Genomic DNA, 11,578 nt, shown 5'->3' on the forward strand with positions numbered 1-11,578 from the left:
ATATTAAGGGGTGACACAGCTGTATATTAAGGGGCGACACAGCTGTATATTAAGGGGCGACACAGCTGTATATTAAGGGGCGACACAGCTGTATATTAAGGGGCGACACAGCTGTATATTAAGGGGCGACACAGCTGTATATTAAGGGGCGACACAGCTGTATATTAAGGGGCGACACAGCTGTATATTAAGGGGCGACACAGCTGTATATTAAGGGGCGACACAGCTGTATATTAAGGGGCGACACAGCTGTATATTAAGGGGCGACACAGCTGTATATTAAGGGGCGACACAGCTGTATATTAAGGGGCGACACAGCTGTATATTAAGGGGCGACACAGCTGTATATTAAGGGGTGACACAGCTGTATATTAAGGGGTGACACAGCTGTATAGTAAGGGGCGACACAGCTGTATATTAAGGGGCGACACAGCTGTATATTAAGGGGCGACACAGCTGTATATTAAGGGGCGACACAGCTGTATATTAAGGGGCGACTCAGCTGTATATTAAGGGGCGACACAGCTGTATATTAAGGGGGGACTCAGCTGTATATTAAGGGGCGACTCAGCTGTATATTAAGGGGCGACACAGCTGTATATTAAGGGGCGACTCAGCTGTATATTAAGGGGTGACACAGCTGTATATTAAGGGGAGACTCAGCTGTATATTAAGGGGCGACACAGCTGTATATTAAGGGGCGACACAGCTGTATATTAAGGGGCGACACAGCTGTATATTAAGGGTGCGACTCAGCTGTATATTAAGGGGTGACACAGCTGTATATTAAGGGGCGACACAGCTGTATATTAAGGGGTGACACAGCTGTATATTAAGGGCCGACACAGCTGTATATTAAGGGGCGACACAGCTGTATATTAAGGGGTGACACAGCTGTATATTAAGGGGCGACTCAGCTGTATATTAAGGGGTAACACAGCTGTATATTAAGGGGTGACACAGCTGTATAGTAAGGGGTGACACAGCTGTATATTAAGGGCCGACTCAGCTGTATATTAAGGGGTGACACAGCTGTATATTAAGAGGCTACACAGCTGTATATTAAGGGGCGACACAGCTGTATATTAAGGGGTGACACAGCTGTATATTAAGGGGCGACACAGCTGTATATTAAGCGGTGACACAGCTGTATATTAAGGGCCGACACAGCTGTATATTAAGGGGCGACACAGCTGTATATTAAGGGGCGACACAGCTGTATATTAAGGGCCGACACAGCTGTATATTAAGGGGCGACTCAGCTGTATATTAAGGGGCGACACAGCTGTATATTAAGGGGCGACACAGCTGTATATTAAGGGGTGACACAGCTGTATATTAAGGGGTGACAAAGCTGTATATTAAGGGGCGACACAGCTGTATATTAAGGGGTGACACAGCTGTATATTAAGGGGTGACACAGCTGTATATTAAGGGGCGACACAGCTGTATATTAAGTGGTGACACAGCTGTATATTAAGGGGTGACACAGCTGTATATTAAGGGGCGACACAGCTGTATATTAAGGGGTGACACAGCTGTATATTAAGGGGTGACACAGCTGTATATTAAGGGGTGACACAGCTGTATATTAAGGGGCGACACAGCTGTATATTAAGGGGTGACACAGCTGTATATTAAGGGGTGACACAGCTGTATATTAAGGGGCGACACAGCTGTATATTAAGGGGTGACACAGCTGTATATTAAGGGGTGACACAGCTGTATATTAAGGGGCGACACAGCTGTATATTAAGGGGCGACACAGCTGTATATTAAGGGGCGACTCAGCTGTATATTAAGGGGTGACACAGCTGTATATTAAGGGGCGACACAGCTGTATATTAAGGGGGCGACTCAGCTGTATATTAAGGGGCGACTCAGCTGTATATTAAGGGGCGACACAGCTGTATATTAAGGGGTGACACAGCTGTATATTAAGGGGTGACACAGCTGTATATTAAGGGGCGACACAGCTGTATATTAAGGGGTGACACAGCTGTATATTAAGGGGCGACTCAGCTGTATATTAAGGGGTGACACAGCTGTATATTAAGGGGTGACACAGCTGTATAGTAAGGGGTGACACAGCTGTATATTAAGGGCCGACTCAGCTGTATATTAAGGGGTGACACAGCTGTATATTAAGGGGTGACACAGCTGTATAGTAAGGGGTGACACAGCTGTATATTAAGGGCCGACTCAGCTGTATATTAAGGGGTGGCACAGCTGTATATTAAGGGCCGACTCAGCTGTATATTAAGGGGTGACACAGCTGTATATTAAGGGGCGACACAGCTGTATATTAAGGGCCGACACAGCTGTATATTAAGGGCCGACACAGCTGTATATTAAGGGGCGACACAGCTGTATATTAAGGGGTGACACAGCTGTATATTAAGGGGCGACTCAGCTGTATATTAAGGGGTGACACAGCTGTATATTAAGGGGCGACACAGCTGTATATTAAGGGGCGACACAGCTGTATATTAAGGGGTGACACAGCTGTATATTAAGGGGTGACACAGCTGTATATTAAGGGGCGACACAGCTGTATATTAAGGGGTGACACAGCTGTATATTAAGGGGTGACACAGCTGTATATTAAGGGGCGACTCAGCTGTATATTAAGGGGTGACACAGCTGTATATTAAGGGGTGACACAGCTGTATATTAAGGGGCGACACAGCTGTATATTAAGGGGTGACACAGCTGTATATTAAGGGGTGACACAGCTGTATATTAAGGGGCGACACAGCTGTATATTAAGGGGTGACACAGCTGTATATTAAGGGGCGACTCAGCTGTATATTAAGGGGTGACACAGCTGTATATTAAGGGGTGACACAGCTGTATAGTAAGGGGTGACACAGCTGTATATTAAGGGCCGACTCAGCTGTATATTAAGGGGTGACACAGCTGTATATTAAGGGGTGACACAGCTGTATAGTAAGGGGTGACACAGCTGTATATTAAGGGCCGACTCAGCTGTATATTAAGGGGTGACACAGCTGTATATTAAGGGGCGACACAGCTGTATATTAAGGGGCGACACAGCTGTATATTAAGGGGTGACACAGCTGTATATTAAGGGGCGACTCAGCTGTATATTAAGGGGTGACACAGCTGTATATTAAGGGGCGACACAGCTGTATATTAAGGGGCGACACAGCTGTATATTAAGGGGTGACACAGCTGTATATTAAGGGGTGACACAGCTGTATATTAAGGGGCGACACAGCTGTATATTAAGGGGTGACACAGCTGTATATTAAGGGGTGACACAGCTGTATATTAAGGGGCGACTCAGCTGTATATTAAGGGGTGACACAGCTGTATATTAAGGGGTGACACAGCTGTATATTAAGGGGCGACACAGCTGTATATTAAGGGGTGACACAGCTGTATATTAAGGGGTGACACAGCTGTATATTAAGGGGCGACACAGCTGTATATTAAGGGGTGACACAGCTGTATATTAAGGGGCGACTCAGCTGTATATTAAGGGGTGACACAGCTGTATATTAAGGGGTGACACAGCTGTATAGTAAGGGGTGACACAGCTGTATATTAAGGGCCGACTCAGCTGTATATTAAGGGGTGACACAGCTGTATATTAAGGGGTGACACAGCTGTATAGTAAGGGGTGACACAGCTGTATATTAAGGGCCGACTCAGCTGTATATTAAGGGGTGACACAGCTGTATATTAAGGGGCGACACAGCTGTATATTAAGGGGCGACACAGCTGTATATTAAGGGGGCGACTCAGCTGTATATTAAGGGGTGACACAGCTGTATAGTAAGGGGTGACACAGCTGTATATTAAGGGGCGACTTAGCTGTATATTAAGGGGACGACTCAGCTGTATATTAAGGGGGCGACTTAGCTGTATATTAAGGGGACGACTCAGCTGTATATTAAGGGGCGACACAGCTGTATATTAAGGGGTGACACAGCTGTATATTAAGGGCCTACACAGCTGTATATTAAGGGGCGACACAGCTGTATATTAAGGGGTGACACAGCTGTATATTAAGGGGCGACTCAGCTGTATATTAAGGGGTGACACAGCTGTATATTAAGGGGCGACACAGCTGTATATTAAGGGGACAACTCAGCTGTATATTAAGGGGTGACACAGCTGTATATTAAGGGGCGACTCAGCTGTATATTAAGGGGCGACTCAGCTGTATATTAAGGGGACAACTCAGCTGTATATTAAGGGGCGACTCAGCTGTATATTAAGGGGACGACTCAGCTGTATATTAAGGGGCGACACAGCTGTATATTAAGGGGCGACTCAGCTGTATATTAAGGGGGCCACTTAGCTGTATATTAAGGGGACGACTCAGCTGTATATTAAGGGGGCGACTTAGCTGTATATTAAGGGGACGACTCAGCTGTATATTAAGGGGCGACTCAGCTGTATATTAAGGGGACAACTCAGCTGTATATTAAGGGGCGACACAGCTGTATATTAAGGGGCGACTCAGCTGTATATTAAGGGGCGACTTAGCTGTATATTAAGGGGATGACTCAGCTGTATATTAAGGGGCGACACAGCTGTATATTAAGGGGCGACTCAGCTGTATATTAAGGGGGGGACTCAGCTGTATATTAAGGGGACAACTCAGCTGTATATTAAGGGGACAACTCAGCTGTATATTAAGGGGCAACTCAGCTGTATATTAAGGGGTGACTCAGCTGTATATTAAGGGGCGACTCAGCTGTATATTAAGGGGACAACTCAGCTGTATATTAAGGGGGCGACTTAGCTGTATATTAAGGGGTGACACAGCTGTATATTAAGGGGCGACACAGCTGTATATTAAGGGGCGACTCAGCTGTATATTAAGGGGCGACTCAGCTGTATATTAAGGGGTGACACAGCTGTATATTAAGGGGCGACTCAGCTGTATATTAAGGGGCCGACACAGCTGTATATTAAGGGGGCGACTTAGCTGTATATTAAGGGGACGACTCAGCTGTATATTAAGGGGCGACTCAGCTGTATATTAAGGGGCGACTCAGCTGTATATTAAGGGGCGACTCAGCTGTATATTAAGGGGCGACTCAGCTGTATATTAAGGGGGCGACACAGCTGTATATTAAGGGGCGACACAGCTGTATATTAAGGGGGCGACTCAGCTGTATATTAATGGGCGACACAGCTGTATATTAAGGGGCGACTCAGCTGTATATTAAGGGGGCGACACAGCTGTATATTAAGGGGCGACTCAGCTGTATATTAAGGGGCGACTCAGCTGTATATTAAGGGGCGACTCAGCTGTATATTAAGGGGGCAACACAGCTGTATATTAAGGGGCGACACAGCTGTATATTAAGGGGCGACACAGCTGTATATTAAGGGGTGACACAGCTGTATATTAAGGGGTGACACAGCTGTATATTAAGGGGCGACACAGCTGTATATTAAGGGGTGACACAGCTGTATATTAAGGGGTGACACAGCTGTATATTAAGGGGCGACTCAGCTGTATATTAAGGGGTGACACAGCTGTATATTAAGGGGTGACACAGCTGTATATTAAGGGGCGACACAGCTGTATATTAAGGGGTGACACAGCTGTATATTAAGGGGTGACACAGCTGTATATTAAGGGGCGACACAGCTGTATATTAAGGGGTGACACAGCTGTATATTAAGGGGCGACTCAGCTGTATATTAAGGGGTGACACAGCTGTATATTAAGGGGTGACACAGCTGTATAGTAAGGGGTGACACAGCTGTATATTAAGGGCCGACTCAGCTGTATATTAAGGGGTGACACAGCTGTATATTAAGGGGTGACACAGCTGTATAGTAAGGGGTGACACAGCTGTATATTAAGGGCCGACTCAGCTGTATATTAAGGGGTGACACAGCTGTATATTAAGGGGCGACACAGCTGTATATTAAGGGGCGACACAGCTGTATATTAAGGGGGCGACTCAGCTGTATATTAAGGGGTGACACAGCTGTATAGTAAGGGGTGACACAGCTGTATATTAAGGGGCGACTTAGCTGTATATTAAGGGGACGACTCAGCTGTATATTAAGGGGGCGACTTAGCTGTATATTAAGGGGACGACTCAGCTGTATATTAAGGGGCGACACAGCTGTATATTAAGGGGTGACACAGCTGTATATTAAGGGCCTACACAGCTGTATATTAAGGGGCGACACAGCTGTATATTAAGGGGTGACACAGCTGTATATTAAGGGGCGACTCAGCTGTATATTAAGGGGTGACACAGCTGTATATTAAGGGGCGACACAGCTGTATATTAAGGGGACAACTCAGCTGTATATTAAGGGGTGACACAGCTGTATATTAAGGGGCGACTCAGCTGTATATTAAGGGGCGACTCAGCTGTATATTAAGGGGACAACTCAGCTGTATATTAAGGGGCGACTCAGCTGTATATTAAGGGGACGACTCAGCTGTATATTAAGGGGCGACACAGCTGTATATTAAGGGGCGACTCAGCTGTATATTAAGGGGGCCACTTAGCTGTATATTAAGGGGACGACTCAGCTGTATATTAAGGGGGCGACTTAGCTGTATATTAAGGGGACGACTCAGCTGTATATTAAGGGGCGACTCAGCTGTATATTAAGGGGACAACTCAGCTGTATATTAAGGGGCGACACAGCTGTATATTAAGGGGCGACTCAGCTGTATATTAAGGGGCGACTTAGCTGTATATTAAGGGGATGACTCAGCTGTATATTAAGGGGCGACACAGCTGTATATTAAGGGGCGACTCAGCTGTATATTAAGGGGACATCTCAGCTTTATATTAAGGGGGGGACTCAGCTGTATATTAAGGGGACAACTCAGCTGTATATTAAGGGGCAACTCAGCTGTATATTAAGGGGTGACTCAGCTGTATATTAAGGGGCGACTCAGCTGTATATTAAGGGGACAACTCAGCTGTATATTAAGGGGGCGACTTAGCTGTATATTAAGGGGTGACACAGCTGTATATTAAGGGGCGACACAGCTGTATATTAAGGGGCGACTCAGCTGTATATTAAGGGGCGACTCAGCTGTATATTAAGGGGTGACACAGCTGTATATTAAGGGGCGACTCAGCTGTATATTAAGGGGCCGACACAGCTGTATATTAAGGGGGCGACTTAGCTGTATATTAAGGGGACGACTCAGCTGTATATTAAGGGGCGACTCAGCTGTATATTAAGGGGCGACTCAGCTGTATATTAAGGGGCGACTCAGCTGTATATTAAGGGGCGACTCAGCTGTATATTAAGGGGGCGACACAGCTGTATATTAAGGGGCGACACAGCTGTATATTAAGGGGGCGACTCAGCTGTATATTAATGGGTGACACAGCTGTATATTAAGGGGCGACTCAGCTGTATATTAAGGGGGCGACACAGCTGTATATTAAGGGGCGACTCAGCTGTATATTAAGGGGCGACTCAGCTGTATATTAAGGGGCGACTCAGCTGTATATTAAGGGGGCAACACAGCTGTATATTAAGGGGCGACACAGCTGTATATTAAGGGGCGACTCAGCTGTATATTAAGGGGCGACTCAGCTGTATATTAAGGGGACAACTCAGCTGTATATTAAGGGGGCGACTTAGCTGTATATTAAGGGGACGACTCAGCTGTATATTAAGGGGCGACTCAGCTGTATATTAAGGGGACAACTCAGCTGTATATTAAGGGGGCGACTTAGCTGTATATTAAGGGGTGACACAGCTGTATATTAAGGGGCGACACAGCTGTATATTAAGGGGCGACTCAGCTGTATATTAAGGGGCGACTCAGCTGTATATTAAGGGGTGACACAGCTGTATATTAAGGGGCGACTCAGCTGTATATTAAGGGGCCGACACAGCTGTATATTAAGGGGGCGACTTAGCTGTATATTAAGGGGACGACTCAGCTGTATATTAAGGGGCGACTCAGCTGTATATTAAGGGGCGACTCAGCTGTATATTAAGGGGCGACTCAGCTGTATATTAAGGGGCGACTCAGCTGTATATTAAGGGGGCGACACAGCTGTATATTAAGGGGCGACACAGCTGTATATTAAGGGGGCGACTCAGCTGTATATTAATGGGCGACACAGCTGTATATTAAGGGGCGACTCAGCTGTATATTAAGGGGGCGACACAGCTGTATATTAAGGGGCGACTCAGCTGTATATTAAGGGGCGACTCAGCTGTATATTAAGGGGCGACTCAGCTGTATATTAAGGGGGCAACACAGCTGTATATTAAGGGGCGACACAGCTGTATATTAAGGGGCGACTCAGCTGTATATTAAGGGGCGACTCAGCTGTATATTAAGGGGACAACTCAGCTGTATATTAAGGGGGCGACTTAGCTGTATATTAAGGGGACGACTCAGCTGTATATTAAGGGGCGACTCAGCTGTATATTAAGGGGGCAACTCAGCTGTATATTAAGGGGACGACTCAGCTGTATATTAAGGGGCGACTCAGCTGTATATTAAGGGGGCAACTCAGCTGTATATTAAGGGGGCGACTTAGCTGTATATTAAGGGGACGACTCAGCTAGCTCCCTCACTGTCTGATCATAAAACAAATGGACTATTATTCATCTGTGAAGCAGACGAACAGGAGTGATTTTAATGAGAGGGTAGGATGAAGGAAAATGTAGACCAATTAGTGTTAAAATGTCTGTCAAGTTTTCCACGTTTGCTCTTATCACAAATATCTTCTGCTAGATTTTATGGACCGTGCTTGAGCTGTAAGTGTGTCAGATAAAGCTCATGTGCTCCGGCTAGAAGAGCTTCATCACAGCGCATTTTACAGTCAACACTAAACTCAATTATTGCTTCTCCAAACAAGTGGAGGATAATCCAGAGACGAAGCGTTGTATGGATTGGTGCACTTGATCCAGACAGATGAGTTCTGTAAATTGTTGTTGGTCATCGTGAGCTCACCTTCTGAGAGATGAATTTGTTTTAAACGTTAAATCCTAATTAAGAAGTGAACTGATCCTGACTGAGATGATCTCAGTGCTGTTCTAATGATTGGACTGAAGGAGACACGGTTAATATGCTCGTCCAATAATCTCTTTATTTCTTCAGGTCCTGAAACTGACCACTCAGTGTTAATGAAAACACACACTCGATGCGTTACACTGAAAAAAAAAAGATTTTCTTGCTTAGTATTTTTGTCTTGTTTCTAGTCCAAATATCTAAAAATTGTTAAATCAAGAAGTTTTTACTAGACAAGCAAAAGTAATTGTCTTGTTTTGGGGAAAATAACTCAAAATGAAGAGAGTTTTTGCTTAAAATAAGATAAATAATCTGCCAATGGGGTGAGAAAAATAATCTTGTTTTCTGTTTGAATTAAGATTATTTTTCTCACCCCATTGGCAGATTATTTATCTTATTTTAAGCAAAAACTCTCTTCATTTTGAGTTATTTTTCCCAAAACAAGACAATTACTTTTGCTTGTCTAGTAAATGTTTCATAATGTAAGAATTTGTAGATATTTGGACTAGAAACAAGACAGAAATACTGAGTTAGAAAAGCATTTTTTGCAGCTTAGCTGTAACATTTTTGACTTTATTTTTCATGTCGATACCAGAATAAAAACTCCAGCCAAGATTATAACATTATTGCTTTTTAATGAAAAAGTCCCAGCTGAATATAAAGACATATGAAGCGAAAGCAAAGCTGTAAAGTGTGTATTCGCTCATCCAACTTCGCCTCCTGCATGCATCACTTCAGTCTTTAGTTTTTACAGCATAATGTATCATATATAATCATATATATCATAAAGGTGAGTCTGCACAGAAGTGAGCATCGTCTCAGTGACCGTTAAATCAAAGCACATTCTGCCAAGGCTGAAATCCTTCACTCGTTAATCGTCTTCTTTTCTTCATCACACTTTACATTGTTCAGGGATTTAGTGCCGTTAAAATAGAGCTGAAAAGAGCAGCACGATCTCTCACCTAACCATTTAATTTCTCCTGTTACTGAGCAGCATAAAGAGACTCGAGCAGGTGTGTGAAGAAAGCAATAACTGACTGCATATCAGAGTTTAATAATACAGCAGTAAAATCATTCAGCCTCATCATCAGCATGCGTGTGTGTGTGTGTGTGTGTGTGTGTGTGTGTGTGTGTGTGTGTGTGTGTGTGTGTGTGTGTGTGTGTGTGTGTGTGTGTGAGAGAGTAGTGAAGATGCCTGCGGTGATCCTGAGGCTCAGAGCTTTTATAGCACCACAGAAGTCGACCGAAGCTCACCGAGTTTCATCCGTCGCTCCGTCTGATGATCAGAGCAGAAAACAGGGACGTCCTCAGAACTCCAGAGGACACTCCGACAGTTCTCTGGGCTTTAACAACATCATTTATACATCGATCATGACGTGAGGGTACCTCAAACACGTCAAAAATGCTCTTCTTATTTAGTATTTTTGTCTTGTTTCCAGTCTAAATATCGAACAATTCTTAAATCAAGATGCATTTACTAGATCAGGAAAACGACATGAGATATGTTTTCTATTTTTGTTGAGAATCAAATCTAACTGAAGAGAGTTTTTGCTTAAATCAGGCCAAATGATCTGCCAATGGGGTGAGAAATATAATCTGATTTCTGATTGAAATCTTGTTTCTTGTTTCCGTCCCAAATATCTCATGTGGTTTTACTGATCTAGTAAATGCATCTTGATTTAAGAATTGTGAGATATTTAGACTGGAAACGAGACAGAATGACTGAGGAAGAAGAGCATTTTTGCAGTGTGCTTCAAAATATAATGTCACATGGTAACCAAAGTGTACAGTTGCCAAGATAAAGGAGGCGGGTCAACTTACCCACTGGCTCATCTTACCCCACTCTGTGCCTAGTCCAGTGTATCAGTGTCAGATTAACCTCGTTAGACTCGTGTCTGGAGAGCTTACAGCGGCTGGTCTGGAGCCGGTGGCATTTAAACCATTAGATATGAGCCAATATGAATGCGTTATGACAGCTGACCTTTTCCCGCTCAGAGATCGCGATCTGTAAGCAATGACCGCTTCACATTAACTCCTCATGTATCTGACAGACAGAGACATCTAACGAAACACTGAACTAAAGGCGTGCACATCCCGCTTTATCATGAGAAATATGTTTAATTATTATCAGTGTTATTCATCAGTATATCGAAACCCTAAAAAAAGAGTTTCTGTCTCCTCATCCGTGAATCAACAACACACTGACGATTAAATCATTCAATCGCGTCCTCTGATCTGACACTAATAATCGTCCTCCGGAAATCTTCAGGACATTCCATAGGCGTAATGCACACACACACACACACACACACACACACACACACACACACACACACACACACACACACACACACACACACACACACACACCTCCTCCTGTGTGATTTATAAGCCTTTTGTAAAGTGGGGCCATGGGTAATGTCCTCATATTTCACCCTCTCCTGTAATACCTGTGTCATACCCATGGCATTATACACATTTGGGTCCTCATATGTCACAAAAACATGCCCACACACACACACGCACACACAGATAGTGGTCTGGTCTCCCGTGTTGAACTCGGGCTCATCTCCA

Source organism: Pseudorasbora parva, chromosome 21 (genome assembly GCF_024679245.1).
Source record: "Pseudorasbora parva isolate DD20220531a chromosome 21, ASM2467924v1, whole genome shotgun sequence".
NCBI lineage: Eukaryota > Metazoa > Chordata > Actinopteri > Cypriniformes > Gobionidae > Pseudorasbora > Pseudorasbora parva.